The sequence below is a fragment of the Scatophagus argus genome, chromosome 3 (assembly GCF_020382885.2).
Source record: "Scatophagus argus isolate fScaArg1 chromosome 3, fScaArg1.pri, whole genome shotgun sequence".
Taxonomy (NCBI): domain Eukaryota; kingdom Metazoa; phylum Chordata; class Actinopteri; family Scatophagidae; genus Scatophagus; species Scatophagus argus.
Genome location: NC_058495.1, coordinates 24,476,194 through 24,502,875, shown reverse-complemented (window position 1 = coordinate 24,502,875; position 26,682 = coordinate 24,476,194). Strand labels below are relative to the sequence as shown.

General features: G+C 42.9%; 1 long non-coding RNA gene and 1 other non-coding gene across 3 annotated transcripts; both read right to left on the bottom strand.

Moving 5' to 3' along the window:
* Window positions 1–8,560: 8,560 nt before the first annotated feature.
* Window positions 8,561–26,115, bottom strand: LOC124056970. Of its 2 annotated transcripts, XR_006843038.1 has the most exons (5): window positions 25,790–26,115; window positions 25,557–25,645; window positions 25,294–25,426; window positions 11,696–11,842; window positions 8,561–11,571 (listed from the first exon to the last, which is right to left on the bottom strand). It is a non-coding gene; the product is annotated as an uncharacterized LOC124056970 (long non-coding RNA). The 2 variants fall into 2 exon arrangements; XR_006843037.1 differs by having other exon boundaries at window positions 25,557–26,115.
* trnat-ugu lies at window positions 12,258–12,330 on the bottom strand. The gene has a single exon. It is a non-coding gene; the product is annotated as a tRNA-Thr (tRNA).
* Window positions 26,116–26,682: the final 567 nt, after the last annotated feature.

The following is a 26,682-nucleotide window of genomic DNA, read 5'->3' as shown; positions in this document are numbered from 1 at the left end:
GCCCGCGAGCTCGAGTCCCTGTCCCGCTTGCATATCAGCAGCCTGATGGAGTGAGTTAGCTTACCTGTGGTCACCTTTCAGCTAGCGTTACCCGTCTCCCTGAAAAATGGCTAAACCACAGGTGGATTTTGAAAGTGGGTTTTCAAATAAGGTGTGAGGCAGAGTGTGTGTTCACGGACATGAAGGGCAAAGACAGTGTGGCTGTGATGAAAGAATATAATGTAAGAAGACGAAACACCGTGACAGGTACAAGGATTTGGACATGAAACAAAGGCTCCAGAAGGTAGAAGAGTTGAAAAGAAGTCTGATGTCACAGCAGGCCATGTTCAGAAATGTCAAATCACAAAGCGAGGCTGCTGTAAAGGCCAGTTTCATTGTGGCGGCACAGACTGCAAAATCAGCCCGACCATTTACAGAGGGAGAATTTGTCAAAAACTGCATGATGAAAGTTTGCGATGTTGTGCACCCGGGTAAAAGGCAAGCAATTTTAAATGTGAGCCTGAGCAGAAACACCATTGCTGGTCGTGTAAATCAGCTCGCCACCAATCTACAACACCAGCTGATGGGAAGGGGAAACGAAGAAATGTTTTCAATTTAAATTACTCTGCAAACACTGCATAAACAGCCATTAGAAACGAATGAAACAAGTTTATTGATGTTGTTTTATAGGAAGTAACTTCTGTCCAGTGTCCACGTTCGGTCTATTCAATAAGGTCATTTGTTGTCAATAAACACTGAACCAGTACAGCCCTCGACTTGGAGGGGGGGTGCTTGCAACTACATAAACATCTAAATGTATGACAATGATAGTGTTCAGTAAATATATTTTTATTATGGGGATGACAGCAAAAAAGTCAAGTGAGTACCTGGGCTCTGCCAGGGTTGTAGACCTCATCTGTTTGAGGATGGAGAGGATCCATCAGGATAAACTCAGGACTGCATGACTGATGCGAGGTTCAGCTGGCAGACCATGACCTCCAGCCTAAATCCAGCCAAACCTTAACCACAGTGTCAGATCAGTTTGTTTTTGAAACTATCATCTTGTGTTAGTGGTGTCAGATGATCTTCTGTTGTTTAACTTGGAGGACCTGCTGGAGAACCACCACCTCAAAGTGTGCGGCCAAATGTTTGGAAATGTGAAAAAACAATTTCTGGATTATCAGCTTGATGTGAACAGTCGTGATACTGACTGAGACAGGTTGGGTCCAATAGGTGTAAGCATACTGCCTCCGAGCAGCTCGAGTGAGCGGGCAGCCGTGTCGGAACACAGTTTCCGTTTCCAACAATGCGTCCGTGCAGCCAACACAGCAAATAAACTCGGGCCCATTTATTCATGCTCACGTTCAGAGCCGAGGAGCTGAGTGGAGGAGCTGGAGGTCAGGGGCGGCTAAGTGGATCCCTCTTGGGCGAGACTTACGGGTCACGAAAACCAGAATGAAACTGTAGGACTTAATAAGACAAGCTGAAATGATATGACTGTGGGGAAATGTGTAAAAAGTAATGTAAAAGACACAGGTTGCTGTCATTGTGACATGTTAGCATTGCTAAGGCAGCATGAGGAAGAGACTGTTGGTTTTTGCGATGCTTTGCTTACTGTAACAGTGACATCTCCAATATCTCTACAGTCATTCAAATGATATCTCATAGATATGTCACAATGCTATTTATAGCAATACTACCCTACAAACACTTCAAAGGTGGCTGACGATCAGGCAGATTAACAGTAAACAACAATGATTACGGAGCGTTGAAGGGGATCTTTCATGCTGTGATAACACACAACCACAGCATCACAAAAGACAGTTCTGCAAAACACCTACCTCCTCATCTGCATGCTTTTCATGGCTTGAACTCAAGGAGGTGGGGGGGATTTTTGAGGTGACATTTTTCCCCCTGGAACTTATTGAACATGTGTGGTGATTTTCTCTCTCTCTTTTGTTGGACTGATTCAGAGTCACCTGACGTTTCTCCATCGATTCTAACACTTTTGTGTGGAATGAGAAAAAAAAAGTGGAAAGTTTACTCTTTTGGTTTGACTAAGATATTACAACACCAGTACAGCTGTGTGTCTTAGAGAAAGTACTCACAGAAGAGAAAAGAACAAAAATGCTTGTTTCTCCTCCTGCTATCTTTGGATACCACCCTTCAGAGTTAGAGGTGACAGAAACACTGATAAATAACCAACCTTCATGACAAACAGGAAACCACAAACAAAAGCATACCTTTGTGAGTAGGAGCGGGTGTTCAAAACACAAACACACACACGCACACACACATATATATATTTATATGTTTATATAGATAGATAGATAGATAGACTTCTGCTTGTTGATATCAAGAAATCCTACCAATGGCTGGAGAAGGCTGGACAGAAAGCACAGACGCGCTAATCATGGCAGCACAATTACAGGCGCTCACTAGAAGATCAATAGAGGCTGGGGTCTACCACACCAGACAGGACCCCAGATACAGGCTGTGCAAAGACGCTCCTGGGACAACTCAGCACATAGCAGCAGGGTGTAAGATGTAGGCAGGAACAGCACACATGGAACGCCATAACCAAGTGGATGGCATGGTATACAGGAACTTCGGCATTGACTACAGGCTGGAAGTCCCAAAGTCAGAACGGAAGACGCCTCCCGAAGAGTTTGAGAATGAGATCCAGTGGGACTCCCAGAGCCAGACTGACAAAATGGTGATGGCGAACCAGCTGGACATTGCGGTCAGTCGATAAACACCAGAAGAAAGCAGTGATGATAGACAGCAACGTCAAGAAGAAGCAACGCCAGGAAATACCGAGGTCTGAAAGAAGAGCTAGGAACGATGTGGTGAGTAAAAGCAACAGTGGTGCCTCTGGTAATCGGGGCACTGGGGGCCAAGACCACCAAGCCGGAAGAGTAGCTCCAGCAGATTTAGGTACAACATCCGTGGTCTCTAGGAACAGCTAAGATACTGCTGATATAAGATGTAGATAATTTATTATTTGTCATGTCTCAGCTTTTGATCACATAAAATGACTGTAAATGCAATTTGCTACATTCTGCTGCATCTAAAAGAAAATAAAAGCAATAAAAATGCTCCTAACTGGGACTTGAAACACTGAGCGTCTACTTTCATTCTCTCTGACATATTCCATCCTTCCTGATTTCTTTTCTGTGACACAAACGGTAACGACATGCAATAAAAAAAGAAAGAAGTGCCCTCCTTTTTGCTGCAACGGAATCTTAGTTTGCGTACGGTAAATTGCGATTAGCATATCTGTGGCTTTTTCTTGCATGTCTTGTGGTTTTTCTTTGCACTACAACTACACATGTACAGTCACAGGAGTCAGAGTCAGAGCAAATACAATCGCTGCTAAATCCCTGAGACTGTTAGAGACTGGAAGCCTCTTATCAGCCTGTGATGTTTGTGCCATGTTTGCGATGGACATCTGGTTCCTTTCATGGCACAAAACAGGAAGTTGGCACAGTTGCCAACTAACAGAGCTATTTTTTAATTTAATTTCTGGTGATGTCAAATGGGGGGGGGGGGGGGGATGAGGGATAGGGACATATATATATATGTATGTATGTATATCAGTAATCCCATTGGATCAATGGCTGAATGCGTTTCTTCAGTCTTTCATTTGAATGAGTTTCACTTGAGTGCGTTCAAGTCCTCAGTTTACCTTTTTATCGGACTTGGATTTGGTGACTCATTCCTCTACAGCGGATGTCTTTGTTTAACCGACACTGATATCGTTATCTTCACAAGTGTGAGAACTTCCTCATTCAGAAACTAATGTGAGAAGCTCCTCATTTGGCGTCAATATTGAAAGTGGGACCTGAAAGTATTCAAAGAGACTCTCAAAGGTTTTCACGGAGTCCGGAAATGCACCTTAGCTTATTCCTCTGCAGGCTCAAATACAGCTTTTACATTGTGTAAGCAAAAATATTTCAGTGAGTTTTATTTTGTGCTTCTGTGTGCACATCACTAACCATAAAACAATATTTCCCAAACAGTCATTCAGGAAGCAAGTGTTTAACACCCCAAGATCAACACCTCGCACTTCCTTGAATTCTCTGTAAAAATGAAAAAAGGATTTCTGTTTGAATGAGCAGCTTTTCAAACTCGGTTTTCAACAGATAAATAAATTAAAATTAGGGTCTTTACTCTGCAGCAAAGAATGAGCTGATGGAGATGGCAAACCAGGATAATAAGAGACAGATGGGTCATTGCGATGGATGTGTTCAACTGCTGGCCACCAGCCTCACTACTGCACTGAAATAAACAGAGTGGACTGAATTTATCTGGGCTTGTCATTGTTTTCACTGTCCTGTTGAACGAATCTATTTTGTTGCTATCTTTGAGGGAGCTTATTGAGATTTTTCTCATTGTCAGCAAATCTCAGGAAAATATGGGAATCAATAACTGATTCTCACATCTCTCAGTAGTGTCCAGGTCTGTCTGAGGCCCTCAGCCCCAGGCTTAAATTATCACAAATGGATCATTTCTTGGGGGACTATTTTCAGCTGTGTATTAACACACACTCTCGAATGGCAGTAGGATGATGAAGATCATGTGATACGGGCTGAAAGCACCTTGGGGGTGAGATCACTTTCTTGTTTTCAAGGTTGAGAACAAACTTTGAACCTCAAAAATGATTTCAACAACTACATTCCCCATGAATCTTTGCACAGCTGTGGTTTCTTTTAAAGACATCGTTTAAAGACTGAAACAAAGAAATCAGTCTCATTTAATTCATTTCACACTGCAGGTTTGTATTTTACAAAAATCTGCCTCCAAAATGTTCAGAGCAGTAGATGTAAATGTGATGAACCAACTGGACCGGAAGGCTCTGAAATAAAGCTGACGATCCGGGTCCAGTTGGAGAAAAACTTGTCTTATGCAAAGTACTTGCTCTTCATTTGTTGCCCCATAAATATCCACCTGAATGGGGAGTAGAGGTTACTGGTGATTCTCTTTAGTTTCCTTTTACTGTGAGGCTGAAAGCAGCTACTGAAGGTCTTTGTGTGCTTGACTCATTAAGTCTCGCAGAATGAGCAGAGAGTCACAAAGTGACTGCGTGACGGCGGACTGAGTTTAATCATTTACTGCTTTTGTCTTCCTTAGAACGAGAGAACATTTATTCTGAAAGTCAGGGTGGTCTCAGCTGAAGGTGAGAAACAGTCTGTGGAGCCGGTTCATCTGTCAACCAATCAGATTCCTCTCAGAGTGTGAGCCTGCTGACTGATTGGCTGCTCATTAATTTGAATTCAAACAGTGCTGGTTGTTGTCAAATCCAGTTATATTTCGTCTTAAAATGTTTTTCTTGGTTGACAGTAAATGATGAATTTCACAGCTTGTTATTTCGAGAGAAAATCAAATGTAGAGAAATACAAGACAGAAATGAAAACCGAAAACATCACTCATATTATTCTTTTTTTTTTTTTTTTTTCACAGCTGATTCATTACTTTGAACCACATTTGAACCTGTTTCACTGGTACTTGATCACTCTTTGATTCTGCAAAGGAGTTTCTATAAGAACGTGGGCGAGTAAAATCCCATCAGAGTGCTGAGTTGAAATCAAATGAACATGAATTAGCCAGTGATCGCCAGGGTAACACACCTTCCAGCTAAACTCCAAATCCACCGTTACAAAGGGTGCAGGTTGGGGAATATTTCTGCCCAGACCTGTACTGGAATAATTATTCAAACTGCAGTCATTTAGAAGGAAAACTGTTGAGTAAAATCGGCTGCAACAAAATATCCCAGTTATTCAACCTTCACAGGCACAAAAAGTCATCTGAAAGTCAAAGTTACAACTAAGAGCGCGTCTAAATGCTACGATACAAGTGTGCAATAGAGACAACGTGCTTAAATGACCTTATTGGTTTATGGAGTTTGTTTAGGGTGAGTTTGGTTAACAATGGCTCCGTTGCATTAAGTGCAGCCTTAAGCCATTTAGCCAGCATGTACGACCGGCTCACCTAAACAGAACTGCGGTCATAACTGATTGTATTAATTATACTTGTGCTTCCCCTGCAGTGACAAGCCAAAATGTTTGCTTTGGCTCCTCATTGATGAGCAGGGCCTTACAAAGAGAGAAGCATCATATAAGTGAAGTCCATTTAAAATCTTACATCCACCACTACTTTCTTATAATGTCATTTTTAAAAAACACTGCAGCTGTAATCTGTCTAGAACACCTTGAAGCCATGTGGTCTTCCGTGTCCATCCTCATACTTTGTGATTTCTGACCCACATGCAGACCTTTGCTGCACAGGGTGAATAAAACCATTAATGTTCATTATAATTTCTGTCATTTTGAAAACACAAGAAACAATAGGGTTTGTGCAAAACATCTGGAAACATCTCCATATAGAAGTGAGAAAAGTTCCTGTTATTAAACTTCCTACATTTTATTATTTGCTGAATGCTTCCGTGTGACTTTACAGTTCCTGCATCATTTCCCTGGACTTGTGCAGCAGGTATGCAGCACAGAGGTGCTGACAGTGATTTCTGATCGTTCTGATTGTGAACTGGTCTAACCGACCAGGGGACAGTGTAAACACAGGCTGCTTCCCCCCTGAGGCCCACGCCTCCTGTCAACTCCAGCAGCAGATAAGCAACAGCAGAGATAAGCGTTGCCCGGACAGGAATGTTCTCCAACGTCTCGGTTGCCTCATAGCTCAGATGTAAAAATCATGATAGTCGACTTCCACTCACATGCAAATGCTATTCAAATATTTATCCTCCAGCAACAGAGAATTTCACTACCAAACACCTTATGCAATTCCCAGAAAGGTCTTGGTGTAGGTCTCAACGTGTTGAGACATCACTGAGGGGTAGTTGTGTGGACCCACACAGCTCAGGGTCCAAGCAGGTTTTTCCTGCCTTATAGTGAGTTTCAGCTTAGTGTTTAGCTCTCTCTCCACAACTTTACTGTTCTGGCTCGCTCTCACAGCTCTCATTGTTTCCAGCTGCTTTCAGAGAAGAAGATCTGAAAACTCACTATCCACCACCTGCTGAGCACTGAAGAGACTACAGGCACTTTGCAACCACAGTGGAGCATCTAGCATCAAAAACTCATCGAATACCAGAGCTTTTAGAGAGCGAATATTGGACTTTTGTCAAGTATGATAATGTTGCTTCTTAACTGCTGGATGTGTTCATGAGAAACTGTTTCCTAACAAGTTCAACATCAGTTTAAAACTTCAATATTGTGTTCACAGCTTGCTAGCATGTAGAACTTAAATGTGGGGGCTTTACATCAAATGAAAAGATTCTGATAAGATTTGTTATTTTACAAACTTTTCCCTCAAATGTTTTTCCTCACAAAAACTTTTTTTTTGACTATTTGTAATTATGTTTGTAAATTACGGTCAAAAAAGACCCTTACTGAAACTGGATAATCTCGTTTCATAAACAAAGATGCAAAATGTGTGTCTCTGAAATGAAAGTTCTAGTATATTACATTACTTTAAAACATTTGGTGGTTTGGCTGTGAAAAATCATATGAAAACAAACAAAAAAAAATGAGGGAGGCCGTTTAAGTTCATGAAGAAACTTTTCAGGTGTGAAACCAACAGGATCTTTGTGCTGGTTATATAAACCTTTCGTGGTTTCTCGGAACATGCATAAGCCCTGATCTGTGTGTTGTTGTTGTTGTGTATTTTTTAATTGTTAGGCTGTTCTTCTTCCTTCTCAGGATCCCTCTTACTGAACCTCTTGTTCTTCAGAGTGTTGCTGTTGTCGGGCTGAATCGCACCCTGAGGGAAGGCTCGCAGGTATGCAAATGTTAGTCAAATGTTTCTCTTGAGAATGTCAGATCAGTCATCCTTGAGCACAGCAGGAATTTCAGACTGCCTGTTATTCATCGTAATTAACACCATCACAAAGGTTTGGAGGAAGAAAAATGAAAAAAGGAAGAAAAAAAAACATCTGGAGGCGAAAAGGTCACTTTGGTGGAAAATTTCAAACTGTGGTCCATTTGTTTTTCGTTTCAGAAGACACATTTAGCAGGGCAGCTGAGTTGTGATTTCCAGACATTTGCAGTGCTGTAAGGTTTCATTTAATGGGTGAGGTGGGCGTGAGGCAGTGGAGGTGTGAAACAGGTAGTTTCACAAGCCGTGGGGCTCGATGATGCGCTCCTAACTCAAATGGAGAGAACACACACTCATTCAGCATTTGACTGTTTTAATATCGAGAGCAACTTTTTCAACATCAACATATTTCTGTCACTCCCAAGTTAAGTTCCTGGTTCTTCTACATGACTTTTCAGAGTCAGAATTCCTTTATTTATCCCTGGAGGGAAATTCATTTGCACATCAATTTACATATCTGACAAATCCCAGGCTTGTCTGGTTTAAATTAACTGTCACTTTAATGGGCTGTAATATATTTGTTGTGTTTTGATAATAATGATAACAATAATTTTACACATGCAAGTTGTAATTCTGTACTCTTTCTAGAACGAATTTGAATTGGGGGGTTCACGGGTAAATTTCAAGGGCTAAAAATTGATTTATAAGAATATAAAACCCTTTTAATGTATAAATTGGGTTAAGGCTTTCATGTTGTCTGCTAAATTTTAAGGAGTTTTTGCATCTTGAACCCTTAAATGTATGGATAATTCTTTTAAAATACAGTAATACATTCCAGTTCATTGCATTTTAACGGCAACTTTTAATTACGTTACCATTAATGGATACATTTACAGACTTTTAAGCTGAAAAATGTCATCAAACCGATTTTGAGACATTAAAGCATTTTTAGGCATCAATTGTAACCAGTTGAATCCAAATCCAGAAGTGCCCTTCAAAGGACATGAGTCTCTAAGGTTGTGTCCATCCTAAAAATGTGACGGTTGAGATAAACAAGTGGTGCATTCAGTTCAGTTAACTTCACCCTGTCAACTCACTGTCAAACATTTGCATGTTTATCACCAGGAAATTGATGTGAACGGTCGATCAAAAATCAAAATTTCCAGCAGTTTAACTTGTTCAAAGGAACAGAAGTTAACGGCAGAAGTTGTGATACTTCAACACCAGACTGACAAACAAAATTAATGGGAAATAATTAACATTTTCCACTTTCTAAACTGTAACCAAGACCTTTCCCTAACCTTAAGCACACTGTGGCTGCTTGGCTCAGATACTGCAGACAGCTTTTGTAAATTCTGGACGTAAACAAATGTCGTCACTGAACAGCTGGGCTTCTGCATCAGCAACATCAGCGTTCCTGTGCGGTGACACAGATCTGTAATTTATTAACGTCACAGATCAGCTCAGTGTTTTACAAGAGCAGCAGCCTGCAGCGTTGCTCATAAAGCCGAGTATTAAACAAACTGATCTGCACGTGGCTCCGGACGTAAAAGTCAGAGGATCGACACAGTCAGTAGGATTCATCAGATTTAATGACAGTTCATCCAGCAGTTGTCGAGATATTTCGGGTATGAACAAAATTTCCGTCCCTGAAGGTACGCTGCCGTGAAACCCGATTCCCTGACTTTTACTACCGAGAAACCCTGAGAGTTGGGCAGTTGAAGCTGCAGGCCAGCTGCCTGTGGTTCAGACAGTAACACAGTGTACTGACACACAGTCAGGAGGAGCTTATATAACATCACACACTCCTTCTAGGAATACATACCACACACATATGTCTGTGTGCTGACTCCTCTATTGCCTTTCCAGGGAGTGTGGTTAAGTGTGTGTGTGTGTGTGTGTGTGTGTATTTTGGGCAGTCTCTGATTTCACTGTAAACTAAAAGAAAGCTCCATTGCTCCTGCTAACTTTTCAAGGACTTCAGACTTTGTTCTTTTCATTTTTTGTGGTGTAAAACCAGATTTTCGCTTCTTCTCAGAAGTGTAGCTGCAAGTTTGTCTCTGACAGATATAACACCACTTTGTGTTGCACAGCATGTCTGCGTCTCTGCCGAGCGCTAAATCGGTTAAAAGAGCTGAACAGGAAGCGCACTCACTGATGGCTTCAGGCTGGAGACAAGCAGCATCAGATCAGTGCGACAGCTTATATTATATATATGTTACACAGTGACAGCACGGTGTGTCTGTTCACGCAGGCCATCCATGTGGTGTTCCCAGTCTTACAGTGGACAGGCTGAATCGTGAGGGGTGAAGGTGCCTCGTTTCTTTCTTGCCTGGAGAACAGAGCTGGTGTGTGAGCAGCAGAGCAAAGAGGAGGAGGAGCTCGCTGTTACCTGCATGGGACAGTCACTCTGTCGTTGACATGCCTCTCAGCTTGTCAGACGACCAGAGGAGTAATAAATACCGATCTAATCATAGGTCATAAATCCCACACGGTAATCACAGATGACAGTAAAGACTCCCATCAGTGAAACCACCGCTGTACCCATTCATTCACCTGATGACAGAAACACAGGGTCAGTTACAGGACCTGTATCGTATCATCATTTTTCTCTAAAGCTATCAAGACAAAAGTATGAGAGACGACACTTTGAGTTGACTTTTTTTCATCCAGACCAGACCGACATGTGAGACCAGGATTCGTACAGGACATGTAGCCACTGTGGAGTTCTTATGGCTCAGCAAACGTCGAGCTCTCAGTCTTTCCACCGCTTTGGTCCAAACTCAAATATCTCAACCGTCAGATGGATTAAGATGAAATTTTGTAAAGACATTCATGGTCCCCAGTGGATCACTTTTCTCCTAGCGTCAGACTTTGGTTTTTGTCCATATATCTGGCTGAATGCTCTTGGTATCATTTGGCTACAAACAAAAACACTCAGTATTGGTGTCAGGAGGTAAATCGGTCCCTGCCAAAGTCCCTCTAGTACGTCCCAGTGTGCCTTTCCACTGCATCTGAAGAACCCATTAGAAGAAAGCTTTTGCGGGATGCACACAGTCGGCACTTGATGCTGGAAAGGAGACTTGAGCAGTGAGAGAAGGCAAAAACTGAGAGTCGCAATCAGAATGAAAAGTTGTGGGTGGAAGATTTGTTTTAATAAATAGATCCATAATGATTTAAAGATGCACTTTAGAGCTGAAGGAGCCAGTTGGCTTTCCTTTCAAGGAGAACATCTACTGTAAACACCTCGTCTTTGCCCTCCAGTTTCTCTTATTGAGGCAGTACAGTGTTTCAGTGCAGTCTGAACCACATGTTCACTTCAGTGTTCAGTGTCACTGAACATCACTCTGGATGATTTGGTTTGGATCGTTAAGAAAAGAAAAACTATAGCGCATTGGATTTGAAACAGTGCGTCTATTTTACGTAACTCCCTGGATATTAAAGTACACACACACACACACACACACACACTTCACAACTGCTCACAGTTGAGGTTTCTGTTTGGATGGGCTCCCAGCCAGAGGATACATGTGCACACACATGCTGTACAAAGTGAACTGTTGCTCAATGGGCTGTAACAAGAAAGTCTCAGTGTGTGTGTGTGTGTGTGTGTGTGTGTGTGTGCCAGCTTAGCAGAGCAAGACTCAGTTCCTTGATGACAAAACGGTCAGTCAGTTGGTGGTTAGGAAGCCAAAGGTCGGAGGTGTCGGAATCCAGACAAAAGCCCCTGTGGCCTCGGAGTGACCTGATGAGAGAGAGGAAGGTCTGAGAGGAGGAGGAGGAGGAGGAGGAGGAGGAGGAGGAGAAGGAGGAGGGATGAGAGAGGAGACGTTTAGGGTGTGAAAGGAAAAAACGATCTTTGGATGGAAGTATGAAGACGTGTGCAGACCTGTGATGGCACGTCCAGTCGCACGTCAAAGGGGTTGGACCCTCGTGGCTCACGGGCAAGAAGACCCAGCAGGTCGTTGAACTGCTCTTCTGAACGTATCGCCAGCGCAGGCCAGTCGCCAGAATGAAACGTTGGGATTGTATGTTTCTGCAAAAAAGCAGACACGTTTAATTTGTGCCTTTCGTTAGCATCACATCAACACTTCTGTATCACGATATTATGTTCTCGTTACATGTAAAAGGGCTGGCGCTGAGAGGAGGAGGGGATGGTGGTGGCGTGAAATCTCAGTGAAACGACTGCCAAGCTGGGGACCACAGTTTGAGACCAGTTCAACCGACAAAGCCAGCTAATCTTAGCGACCATCAGGACATTTTGCAGTCGTCTTTGTGGTGACCAAACTGGATATTTTTAAAGAGACTTTGGGACATTTTTCACCAGTTTGTGTCAGCAGAACTTGTGTATTTTAAAGCAAGCATATCAAAATCAAGTGTTTTGTTGTGCCTAAAGGGAAGTTTCCCTTTATTTCCCCACAATAGGGAAACTAACAAAGAAGATCACTTTCAGGCCCTAGTGAGGATCGAACTCACGACCCCTGGTTTACAAGACCAGTGCTCTAACCACTGAGCTATAGAGCCTGTGTGAAACCCAAACCTAACCATAGAGAGTGAACATTTACTCTGTCCATCAGGTTGTTCAGAGTCCTGAAAGACTCTTCTAACACTCCTGTACGTGATGAAAGAAAAAATCTGTCCAGGTAGCCACTGGGACAGTAGTTAAAAACAGATGTGACCTGAATGTAATGTTGGTGCATGAAAGGCACAAAGTGGGGCTCGGTGCACATTACTCAATCCAAATCGCTTTGGACACAAAGGGGCTTCCAAATGAACGTAAAGTATTTAAATTGCTATTCTAATTTGAACATTAACTGACAGTTGACAGCAGTTGGACCATTTCCCCATTTTGATTACAATGAAGTTATTACTGAGGTGTGAGAAAATGTTTCTCCAAGCCTACACAGACGGATTGTCCTGCTCCGTGCGAATCAAAGCAGCAAAGGTCCTCCTCAGGCATCGGCTGCAGAGGAAACCTGCACCGCTGACCTCGACAGGCCAGCTGTTATCCATACGGGCTGCTCAGAGTGACGTCCTCTGTGGTCAGAACGGGCTTCAGCTCCTTGACGCACAAAACAAACAAAGCAAAGTAAAGACTGAGAGATCAGCTCCCTCTATTTAACCCAAACTCTGTGTACCTAAGCAAACCACACGATCCACTACGTCTTCCTGGAACAGCTCAGGCTGACCCGACCTTGTCCCTGGATTTACCTGTGCACACACACACACACACACATACACACATACACGCGCAGTCAGTGTGAACAGCAGCGACACTGACATACACGCACTTACATGTCCAAGCTTTTTCCCTGTGGGGTTTCAGTCTGATCAGCAGTATGTAGTGAGTGTGTGTGTGTGTGTGTGTGTGTGTGTGTGTGTGTGTGTGTGTGTGTGTGTGTAACCATCCATTTAACAGGCCATTTCCACTGAACGGATGTATTTACATACGTGGCCTCTGTAAAACAAACACACACACTGTCTCACACAGCAGTTAGCTTCCCTTGCTAATAGCTAACAGCCTGGCAGGGATGATGTGGCGCTGAAATCATTTACATGACAATTATCTGTGTGTTTATTTTGCTGCGTGTCTGCGCTTCACACACACTCTCTCTCTTCCCCTTTTCCTTTCCTTTGAGCGAGCCACAAAGAAGGAGTCTGAGCAGTTTGAACTTGACCTTTGACCCACTTCTGACTGTTTGAACTGCGGCTTAAACACTTTCATCTGTCGTCAGCAGGGCGGCAACAACACGTCTGCCCATTCGTCACTGTGGATGTAAATCACTTCAAACAACCCAGTCTGTGCAGGTCAAAGGTCATCAGACACGATAATACAGATGCTGCGTTTACAGACAACGCAGGAAAGTGCGTAAAGATGAATTAGGAAGAATCCTGGTGATTTTGGTGACTCGCACTTATTTTTCCCCTAAGTCTGGGCATTTAAAGGACTAAATGAGTAATGGTGAAACTGACAGGCACATTATCATGTCTGTTATCATTATTGATCATGAAAGGAAACGTTAGTTGCAGCCTTCCTGAGCATTAGGATGTTGACGTGAAGCTGTGGTTTTTTATAACAGGCTCCAGCGTTTACCTCACAGTATGTACCACCCAGTGAGTTTCATGTGCCACCATTTACAAGCCAACTTCCTCTAAGTACCAATCAGTGATTTGATAGAAACTCTCAGTGAATCATCGTTTGTACCGTTAGTCTGGGGCCGCCTGTTAAAGGTTTGAATCTAAATGTTGCAACACACAATGAAATTTTCAGACCATCGTGTGCTTCCAGCTTAGTGGCATAAGTTTGGGAAATAATCTTTCCTGTTTCAACATGACGATGCACAAAAGTGTACAAATTCAGGTTCATGTGGAAGAACTTAACTGGCCTGAACGGACAAATGACTTCAACCTCATTCAAAAAACTCTGGAGTGTGAGTCGGACCTTATCGTCCAGCATCACCGCTGGACCTCACTAATGCCCTTGTGGGCAGAGTCATGCAGGCAGGTTCCGCATCTACTGGAAAACCCGAAACCAGAAGCTTCGGATAGCCGGATCAGCAGAGTGATGCCTTCACATGCGGCTGGAATGTTGAGGTTTTCACTTACTTTTGGCCATATGGTGCATCTCATTCTCCTCTGTCATTCTCATTTCTGTCCTCTCTTTGTCTCTCTGTCACACACACACACACACACACACACAGAATGTAAAGCCCCACAGGGCTTTACTTAACAACTAAAAACAGGAAGTTGCTCACATCCCACCGCACATTCCACATCCTACACATGCACTCACATACACACACACACACACACACACACACACCCAAACGGAAAAAAAATGAGGGAGGGATGAACAGATGAGAGAGAGAGAGAGAGAAAAAAAAAAAGGAAATGCCAAACCACCACTTTAACGCTCAGTGCTCAGGAATGAATGGAATACCGTATGTGTCACTCAACGCTCGCTCCTCATTGGCCGAAAGGAATCCTGTGGGCGGCCAGGAATGCAGTGATTGGCTGGGAAGGAACGCCGGGGTCGTTTGAACTGGACGAGATTCAAACGGCTGCGTAATTTAATATCAGAGTGACTAACAGACTTCTTCCTCTTCTCTTGTCGATGATAAAAAAACAGAATTAGATTTACTTACTGGAAGGCTGGCAAATCGTATCCGCCCTCTCAGTGTTTTTAGCCACTCATTCATTCAAGGGAAAACGGGCTTACATCAGACATCAGTCATCGGATGTTGGCAAGATTAATCCTATTTTTCTAACCACAATACAAGGAAAGTGTACAAGTGTGCATTGTGATCACACTGAGTTCAAACAAGAAGACAAAAGATGACTGCAGGAAAGGAGAATAAAAACATGAGAAAAGTAATCAAGCATTTCTCTGCACGGCTTCATGGTCTTTTAAGGTTAAAGAATAAACGAATTGACTTTTCCGAGTTAACCTTCATTTCTCTCCTTGACTAATGAGAAGCAAATGCAACGGAGAGGAGAGGAGAGGAGAGGAGAGGAGAGGAGAGGAGAGGAGAGGAGAGGAGAGGAGAGGAGAGGAGAGGAGAGGAGATGGAAGGAAAGAAAAGGAAAGGAAAGGAGAGGAAAGGAAAGGAAAGGAAAGGAAAGGAAAATACCATCATCAGAATGGGTTGAAACATTAAAATATTTCCATTCCAAGAGCCAACTTTGCAATAAACTGTTTAATGCTTGTAAAATGCGTAAAAACTAAATATTCCCAGTGTACATTAGAACGTCACGTTTGTGCTTCGTCGTCTTGTGTCCACTCGCACTGCTCATCCCCGATGCTTTCATGATTCATGTTTTCTTCTTCGGGTTCATGCTTTCGCAGTGAACGTCTAAACATCCTCCTCTTGTGACTCAGGAGATCAGATCTGATCTGGGATCTGCTTTCTTTTCCAACACATGACAATTTGTCAGGCCTTAGAAATATAGTAAAATGTTTGTTTCATTTATATAATAACTTATGGGCGGGTGAGTCACTTTCATGGCTAAATTGTTAGGATTTTAAGAACAGACGCGTTTTGTTACAAGCAGGAATACAAATAAGCAGCAGACTGAGTCACGTTGAGCTAAAATAGCAGAGATGAAAAGTCCAAAGTCCAAATTAAGTTGAACCAAACTCAAAAGTGAATTAAAGTCTTAACTTGGTCCTTTTCACAGAACTGGAGGACATCAGGACAGGAATGTTGACTTCTCTGTATTACAATTTAATTAAAGAGTTTGGTCTAGACCTGCTCTAATTGGAAAGTGTCATGAGATGACTTTGGTTGTGAATATACAGTATATATAAATAAACTGAATTGAATTGAACTGAAAATCCTTCCCGACGACGTTTGTCAAAGAAAGAAAACTTTTCACACACCCAATATGCAGAAGTGCTGTTATTTTTATCGCTGTGTGGCGCGTGCACAGCTATGAGCTGGATCATTAACGCTGCTCGAGCTTCTGACCTCTGTGCTAACTCCTGTCGGCTTCCAACACACACACACACACACACACACACAGCAGGTCACGACCCCATCTCAACAGAGGTCACCAGAGGTCACCGAGGATCAGAAAGTTACGGGATTTAAAACCAAAGACATTCAGACATGAAGAGATTTAGGAGGGGAAGAAAGAAGTGAGCGAAAGGGAGGAAGACAAAAAGACGTGAAGAGAGAAAAAAGCTGAACATTAAAACGAACCTGAATCAGAAGAGATTTTGGTCTCGTAGTTCAGTGAAATCAGCTCATCATCAGCTCAGTATAAACGTGTAGGACTGTCAGCGTCTTAAACTGTTGTTTTGATACAACTTGAGTCTCAGTTTCATTTTGGTGTTTTTTTCTGTCAGCTGCGATAAAACAGTTCGTCCACTTTAATCGCTTTAAGCGAACCACTTCGAGTCACACTGGCTGCTCGGCGTCATGGCCGACCAAGATGGCCGACTCCCCCCTCTCAAAACTAAAGTTTCAAATTTTAAGATCTGGTGAGCAAGCAGCTCTTTGTTTTGCTTTTGGCTGAACGGCTGAAATTGAAAGTGATTAAGCTGAGTGCTGGGACGTACCGGACGAGCAAAGACAGAAAAGGGAAAAGAGAAAGAGAAAGAGAAAGAGAAAGAGAAAGAGAAAGAGAGGACTGACGCTCAGCTGCAGCGTCTCCATTCGCTCACACACAAAGATGCTGAGATGATGTTCTTCTAAAGCAGCGACTGTGTGTGTGTGTGTGTGTGTGTGTGTGTGTTTACTTGTGCTTGTGTGAGCAGATCTTTAACTCTCTGACCTTTGACCTGTGTGTGTGTGTCACAGCTTGTCTGTGTGTGTGAGTGTGTGAGTAGATGTTCCTCTTCCTCCTCGTATCAGTCTGTTCTGTGACTGTCTGTCCACCATCACATCCCAGCACATCCTCTTTAGCTTTGATTAAACTCAACTCTGCTGGTTTTGATTATGAAGGAGGACCCCCCCGCCCCAGACTGACCGCCCGCTCAGCCCCGCCTCCGCCCTTTGTAGCCCCTCCCACTGCCCTCTCCTCCTCATTCATTCTCTGTTCTCACTCATTAATCCGTTCATCCTCCGCCTCGGTGGGGCCAAACCCTGGAATAACAAACCAGGGGAAGTCTCATTCATCTGCAGGACTAATGTTTACACAGCATGTTCACACACACATACACACACACACACACACACACACACACACACACAGGCTCTCTCTCTCTCACCCTCATTCATTCTCTATCTCTCTCTCTCTCTCTGTTTTTCTTACACTACCGTTTTTGCTGTGTTTCCGCACAGGCTGTAATGGTACTGTATGGTGGGGGGGGGCATCATAAAAAACAACACACACACACACACACACACACACGCCCATGAAGGCCTCTGAGTGTAACCTCACTTCAATACAACTCAAAGTACTGCCTCTGTAACGGTTAAAAATCGCTCGAGATTCATGTTCATCAAACGAAGCGAAAGCTGTGTTTACACACACTCAGTGTGTACAGTAATGGAGTAACACACCAACAACAGCTCTCCACCTTCGGTCTCCTGCTTCTCTGCTCGCTCCTAATCACACATGATAGAGCTGATCTTTATAATAACCTTGCGTGCAGCCTTTCATGTGCTCCTGGCGGGTCGTTGCTTCTTTTGCTAGTGTGCTCGCGGTGACGTTAAAAGGGCCGTCGTTCTTGCGAGGCGATGAGCGATGAGCGATTCTCTGCCGCCTGCGACATCTGTTGCTTTTGCTAACAGAAATGGCTGTTGGTCCTGGTGCTTCTGCCTCCAGTGTTTTGCCACGGTAAAACAGTAGAAAATACCTTTTTTTCCATTTACATTTACAAAACTACACAGTAAACATTAAGGCCATTAAGAAAAACAAAAAAGCCCACTTGAAATGATATCACATGTGCATAAGATCGAATTTGTTCCCGTGTTTTCCCATTAATTAGTGGGTACGGGAGCCCGACGGCAGCCCGCCTCCTGGTGTGGTTACAGGGCAAACCTCGCAATGCGCTGCATCAGCACCACCGTCGGCTGTTTGTTTTTACAAACCGACCACAAGAAAAACACAGACACAAGCAGAGGGACACGCAGACCGACGCAGCCTCTGTGCCTCAGACCGGGAGCTCACAGTCCTCCAGGATCAACGGCTCCCGTAACTCAACACTCTGACAAACAAATAAACGAGGCTGCAGCGCTGCACATCCAGTCCATACACCAACTGAGGCACAACGACGCGAAGGAAAGGCCTCAAAGATCAGCCTGAGACAGGACCACTGCAGCCACACAAAGAGACACCGACGGACTCAGTTCAGCGTAGAGATAGCAAATGAGATGTTTTTTGTTCAACTTTGTGCTAAGTTCATCACAGAACTGGTTTAGATTATAATCTGTCCCATTAAACAAGTTAAATCATCTTAAATCCCTTTAAAGCGTAGAATCATCCACAGCCTCTGGTGATGTATTTGGTATTTGTGTTTTGTTGCTTTGTTTTGACAGCTGCTGTTACAACTCATCACCACCATCATCATCATCATCGCTGATGAATCCTCTCCGGGCTGATTTGCAGGTAACACACTCTGATAGCTGCGTATCTCTGCAGAAAGCAGAAATTTAGTTTACTCACCAGATTAATTTTTAATTTTTTAAATTTTATTTACTTTATTAATGCGCAGTGAAACACACAGGAGCAGTGGGCTGCAACAATCAAGTGTGTGATGATGATCTACACTTCAGTTCAGGATTTAATTGTCATATAGCGCATCACCATATTGTTAAATTCAGGTTTTTGTTTATGACATTTTTGCATGCGATTGAAAAATTGTGATGTTACATAATTTGCTATTTGAAAAAAGAGGGGTTTTTTTCTTCTAACTTCCTGTTTTCCAGGAAGCTCCACCTTAAATAAAGAACATTTTGGTCTCAAATTAAAACCACACATCCTCTCTGTCTTTTCCTGTCTCTCTCTCTCTCTCTCTCTCTCTCTCTCGCTGTCCCACCCTCTGCCCTTCTTTTGTGTTGTTTTGACAATACTTTGACAGCTGAACGTGGAGACACTCTGTTGTCCACTTGCAGAGGACTGGCTAATTTTTCACGCTGTGGCTATCAGATGTGAGATGTCTTCGTCTCACCCCCGGGACCCTCAGTGCATTAAATCAAGCCCACGTTGAAGGCTGCAGGGGGAGGGGGCAGGGCCGTGCTGGGCAGGGCGGCACCTGCAAACCATTTGGGGGTCCTGACCACTAATTTTGAGAAACCTCCCGCAGTAACGCAACACCTCTGGGAAAGAGAGAAGCCGAGCTGCGCTTTGAACGCTGGAGGTCTTCAGTGGCTCATAATGTCGACCGGCTAAAGTGAAATGAAACGGGTCTTTAGAGCGGGTGCAGGAGTGAGAGCTCATGTTCTCCTTCATGTTATCACGTCAAATGTTCGCTGTTTGTTTAACTATTGTTACAATCTACACAATAATGGAGTAATAATTTGAGAAAAGAAGTTTTATTTTGTCAGTCTTAATTTCTTACACTCAAAAAATGTAAATGAAAAAAAAAAGAAAAATGCAATCTGAATGCTGAGGATCATAACCCTGTTCACATTTAGCTTGTCAGGTACTTAACAGTACATAAGTATGGAGAACATGAGAGCTCCCCAAAAGTGAAGCCAAATCATCTGGATTGCCCCCTGGTGGCTGGCTCCAGTACAGCTCATAAGCCCCTCCCTGTTCTTGTCCCGCAAATGGGACATGGGCCAAACTAAAACCTCGGAGTACAGATCAAAGAAATGTTTCTCTAAGATGGTTTCTGGCAGTTTAGGTTGTTTAAATCACACTGTTTAATGTTCAAGTGTTCATTTTTGTAATAATTTTGGTTTTAATTAGTTATTTCACGTTATAAAAAGGAGTGAAACGTCACGATGCACAGCCTTAGCAGTACCTACAGATGTGGAGTTTTTGCAAACAAACACAGGTATGATTGAATTTATTCTTGAAGGACATGTGATATGAAAGCTCCAGAACAGCTACTGCATGGACTTTGTTTTGAGATTGTTTTATCAGACACACAGTACTTGCTCAGTTTTTTAACAGTGCTGAAGTCTTCTTGTTTCCTGCCTTTTTGTGCGACCTCGTGGCCGTAAGTGAGATTCCCTGCAGGATCTCCTCTTCAGACTTTGCTCTGCAGTGCTTCTCTGGTAAAACACTCAACAGCTCATTCATATCCCAGAAGCAGACGCGGATTGAAAATTATACATTTTTTTCTATGACTAATGAAATAAAGAAGATTGTAAAGTTTTGTGTGTCTCCTGAGAGAGTTTTCTACCTAAAGCCAGGGAGCAGTTTTTACTTTTTCTGTGGAAAACAGCTTTCCTTTTCACTGCGCTCTGCCGGCGTCCGATTCGCTGTAATGATACGCACCCGACTCTTAGTCTACCTGTTAAAAAGGACTGCGAGCCTGCACACCGAGGAAGGCGTCAGCTGGAATGTTTGTGCTTTACTTGTTGCTCTTCTGGCATCACAAAAGAGAAGCCACACGGCAAATCAACAGGTCACTTCTGAGAGGGACAACATCTCCCAGAAACCGCCAACATGTCGATGATGATGGTCACAACATGGCTGTGGAAAAACAAACGCTGCTGTTGGTGTCTAAAAGCAGCACGTGACACACACAGTTTATCTAAAACTGATTCCACTGGAAATAGGCGGGAAAATGTTTTTGTGATATGAGTGAAATGACCCTCTGAGCACGCCGTCCCTCCTCTCTGGTTTCCTCTCCTTCTGCTGTCCCCGGAGGAGGATTTTCCAGGAAATTCCCACGCCTTCTTAGAGATGGCTGAATGGAATTCCTCAAGCAGCTTTTCTCCCTCACGTTTTTCTTTTTCCCACTGTAAAAGAAGACCGCAGGCCTCCATTCATTCTCCACGCCTCTCTTTCATCTCCCACTTTCTCTTTCTTGCGCTCTGTCTTTGTCCTTCGCTCCCACTCCCTCACCCTGTCCACAATTTGTCTCACTTTCTCTGCCTGCCTCTTTATTTTTATTTTTCTTTCTTTCTTTTCTTGCTCTCTGCAGAAAGACTGAGCCGTTTTAAAGCTGCGCTCTCTCTATCGCTGTAAGTTTTCAAGACTTGTTTGGCGTCTGAATTTGACAGGAAGTTGTGGTAGCCATGGCAACAAAGCAGCTTCACCTGCTCCTGCAGTCTGCGGTCCCGCACACACACAGCGACTGTGTCCTTCCACCGTGATCTCTGATGTTTCAAGCCTCAAGAAATCTTCCTGTCAAAGAGGAAGTTGATAAAGTTTATGTCGTACTTCTAGGAAAGACCCAAGAAAGAAAGTAAAGAATTCTCATCACCACAAAGAAGTGGCAGGAAGAGGTCACTGGTCGACAGAACCGCCTTCATAATGTTTCTGCTGAAACGCAAATGTTGTATTTGTTTTCTTGTCATAAGTTCTTTGTGTTTTGTCTTTTGCTAACAGCTTCCCGTCTCATGCGTGCAACAGAATATAAGCATGCATTATACTCTCAGCTGCAGCAGCAGAAAGATTTGATTCATTCATATGACCACACGGCACAGTTGTTGCTGTCTGCAATGCATGCTAGCAGCTCTCCAAGGCTGTTTTAGGGCACAGCTTGAGCTAACTGCTATGTCAGCATGATAACATTTGCTAACTAGCACCAAAAAGCAGCTGTGGCAGTGGCACCACAAACATCAGGCTCGTGGTGGCGCTAGAGAAAAGGCGAGGGCCTCGCAAAAGTCTTTAACCGCTTTGATCCATGGATTTCTATGCAAAATATCTGCTCAAAAGCTCTCAAAAGGACCAAAGCGGTTGGCAAACGGACTGAATGCATCATCGCCGGAGTGATATGATACAGACGTTCTCATCACCCCTGATGAGTAAACAGATTTTCTCACAAAGCTCATCAAAGCATCAGTAAGTGCAGCCTCTGCAGGTAAAACAAAAAAAACAACCAAAAAAAAAAAGCGTCACATGACCCAGCAGGTTGGCAGCAGTCGAATGAAGGAGCTGAGCCTGAAGCTGAATCTCACAATTCATCAGGAGTCAAAAGGCCAAAATTAGTTTCAGGGAAGCATCAGGTGCCTCCTGGTGAAGTTCAAGTTTACTGCTATTCAGTTTTTTAGCTTTAATAAGAAGCTTCAATAAATCTCTTTGTTTTGTTTGTTTTCTTTAACTTTTAGACTAATTTTAAACTCAGATTTGTATCCTGTTTTTTCAGTCTGAAGTTATTTTTGATAGATTTTTTTTGTTTGTTTATTGTTTACCCAGAATGTGATGTATGGATCATTTCACCGGGCCTCCAGGGAACGCGACACCAAATGAGACACATTTATAGATCAAACATACTTCTGGCATAAGAGCTACTGTGGAAAGCTGCGAAATCCTTCTGCTACGAGGGATTAACTCCACTTGGGTGTCTGAGGCTAAGCAGCACATAAAGCACACTGTTATATTCCGTACAATAGCAACTTATGTAATGTAAAGCAGGGAGGAGTGGGAGAAAAGAACTCGCTCCATCAGCAAACCTTCCCTTGTGTAAACAAAGATTAACCAGACAAAAAACTCCTCAGCCAGACGTATTCCTTTAAGCCGCATCTCTTTGCTGACTTCAGGCATCTGTCAACCCAGGTGAAAGGGAATGAGGGCGCTCCCACCGTTCATACAGGTGAGTATAATCTGCCTGTCATTTACCCAGAAAGCCACTCAGCTGTACAGTATATTTACTGTCTGAGGCAACACTGTGGTTACGCTTGTGCTGTCAGTGGACTGAGATGAGAGGAGTTACAGTTTAACTTAACTACCTGTGGGTTTATTTGTCCGGTTTGAATCAGCGTTTACTCATACTTTTATTTGAGGGGAATTAACAGGTAAACAGGGGAGACAGAGAGAGAGAGAGCGGGAACACTGGAAGATTACTGAACACGTCCCTTTCTGTGCAATATTTACTTAAGTGCTCCTATCTTAACTTAACACGTACTCACACTGCGAGTCGATAGGCAAACTTGTTAGCAAACACTTGCTTGTTTACACATGCGGCAGCATCCGTTTAGAGTCAGGCTTCACGCCATCTCATGAAAGTCAGAATTCACTTCCCTTTAGCTCTGGTTTGGTCTCCACCAACCTCTCAGCTAAATACTCGGCTTTTATAGCTGCTTGAGCTAAATAAGCTAGGCATAAACTTTGTCTCACTGTGTCTACAGCGACTTTAACACCTGCTACACTACACGGGCACAGTGCAACTGCCCGCTGCTCCTGCAAGCCAAATGATTGGCTGATTGTGAAACATAAGAAGTTCAAATGCCAGACTTGCAGAGAAGTTAAGGCCACCACAACGACTGAGGCTCAGGAAAAAGATCAATCAAGTCATTTGAAAAATAGGCTAAAAATATACACATTCATGCACAAACTGTTTAAGTTCAAATACACTTGAAGTGGGTTATGTGTAGACATATGAATCCAAGACACGATCGTGTCAGGCTTCTGCTCAATTAGGGTACCAGCATCTTTATTTGGTCCAATTCAGGCACCGTTGGAGAGGTTCTCCAAATTAACTGCTGAGCTGCAGTAGTGACTAAACAACCCAACCTGGCAACCCAAAGATTACTCAAATGAATCGCTTGTTGATTATCTGTGAAAGCATCAGGGCTTATAATGTCCACTATTTGAAAAATTCTCTTTTTCTCTTCTTTGCACATCACTTTCTTTTACATAAAACACCCACACTGCTCAGAGGTACTGACACACACACCCTAACCTTAATCTAACCTGCACACACACACGCACTCAAACACACACACATTCTAAGGAAGAATCCCATGGGAATCGGTGTGTGGGTGTGATTGATTTGGCACATTTACATCTCTGCATGTTATCTAATACATTCACACACACACACACACACAGGGTGTGTGTTTGTGACTGCATTGTGAGTGTGAGTACATGAAGAGTCAAGAAACCAGAAGCTGCTTTTGTCCTGATGCCAAACCTTTGTATTCACTCAATATTACATTACCTTTGTGTCTGTTTATGATCTTGTATCACCAGCTGGTCCTCTTCACAACTCAGATTAATAACACACTCGCACCACACACACCTCAACTTCCTGTTACTCCTGAAAAATAACACAACAGTCACAGTAGTAAAAGGTGTTTTTTGGGGGGTTTTTTTTAATGTTTTTTCCCCCCTGGGTTCAGCCTGTCAGGCACACCCTTCTATCGAGCTGCGTCAAATTCTGCCCTTTCAGGATTAAGGCTGGTGCCATGATCCTAACCTTTAAAAAGCTTTATCGTAAAGCATTTCTCTGCCACAGCCTGCTTGGAAGGCTCAGTTCAGTGCGACAAGCCCTGACTTGAACCGTCATTTCTGAAACGGTTCTGAATGTGATAACTGGGAACTGAGTCTGACTGTTTGTTAAACATTTTGGCCTACAAGTTGCACAAACAGCAGTTACACTGGTGCATCGCCGCACATACGTTTTTGTAATATTTGCTCTCCACTGTGTTGCTATTTCAACATCATACAGAAATGTTTCATACACGTTTGGCTGCTGTGAAACTGTTCAACATCCACATTTCAGCCAGTGTTGCCTCATCAGAATCAGTAACTGAAACATGTTCATTCAATACAAGGAAGGATGAAAGCAAGTACGGCAAGTCAGGAAGCAATGACATGAATAGAAACTGAATTTCGCTTACAGAAGTTTTGTTTAAAACAAAAAATAAAGTGTTGTGAAAGTTTTAAACTTCATTGAATTAAATGCCCTTGGGATAAAGATATTGGTGACCTGTACATAATTAATAATCAATGATGAGATGTGTAGTTATTGATAAATAATGTATGAAGCAGAGTGAATTAGTTTTCATGCTCGTACACATAAGGATAATTTTAAGCAATCACCTAATTTTTTTTCTTTTCTAGCCATTTATAAACAACTTCTATTTATTCATATTTTGGGGCAAAACATTCTTCAAATGTAAATGTTGTGTGTAATACCTGAAACCAGCAGCCTTGCGGCTATCAGAGTGAATTTAAACCGGTAACGCTGATGCTTCCTGAGAGCTGTGATGTCCAGTAATTTATGGCCAGATCAAATGGGCCTGCAGGTCGTAAGTCGAGGCTCCACCGGCTTCTAGGAAATGTGGGTATAAATGAGTTTCAAAGAGCTGCTGACTAATGAAATCTGGATCAGTTGTCAGCGAACTGAAACAGCGACTGTCAAAAATTATCTTTAAAGGTAAAAAGGGATTTTTTCAGACCTGTAGATGAAATCTGCTGCTGCGGCTTAACAGAATCTACTGATGCTGAAAAGTCTTCTTTTGTTCCCTCCAGTCAAACGCCACAAGTCCTACAACTTATTGGATTTTATTTGGTAAAATGTTTTGATACGAGTGTTCGTGAAAATGAAGAAAACGTTCTTCTTCTTATGATTGTGATCAGTGTGTGTGTGTGTGTGTGTGTGCGTGTGTGTGTTTTACTGACGGAGTGATACCTCTGTCATGCTTTAACCCGGCTCTGTAAACAGCGTCCTGCCCTCTCTCATTGTTCAGCATGGGAAAGTATTTCAGCGCGAGAGTGAATCACTGCGTCAGCTCCTCTGGTATTCAGAGAGACAAAGACAGAAAGGGTCAAATGAGAAAAACGCTTACAAATTTCCTGAAATTACTGCATAAAATATCGCCGTTCGGAGCGACTGTCAGAAGCTCAGATGAAACACATTCAGACAACTTCAAAATTAGACGATTCAAGATTCAAAGTGCTCATTGTCATATGCACAGGTTTTCCTGTACAATGAAATTCTTACTTTGCTGTCCACACTGAATGCCATAAAAGTTTAAGATATATATATATATATATAAAGTAGAATAATTTAACAAAAATAGGCTGTTTGAAAAGAGCATGCAAAAGTAAACATAAAATATAAACTATGAATAAGAAGGTAAAGTAAAGCTATATACATAAATGTGCATGTGTGCTACATCAGCTGTTAGAGAATTTAATAATTGTGCAAAAAGTGTCAGGAGGTAAACAACATGGTACATGTGCAATTACTGAACATTACGGTGCATGAACAGTAGTATATATAGTAGTATTGCAGTTACTGTGTTACTGGACGTAAACAGTCAGTATGTGCAGGGCACAGTCCACTGTTACAGACTCCTGTCAGCTGCTGAGGAGTCTGAAGGTGGAGGGAAAGAAAGAGTTCCTGAGTCTGGTGGTCCTGGGTGGGGTCCTTGATGATGGAGGCAGCTCTCCTGTGGACTCTGTGGTGGTAGATGCTCTGCAGAGAGGGCAGAGGAGATCTCAGATCAGCCTTCACCACTCTCTGCAGGCGTTTGCGGTCCATGGCTGTAGAGCTGCCGTTCCACACGGTGATGCAGCCGG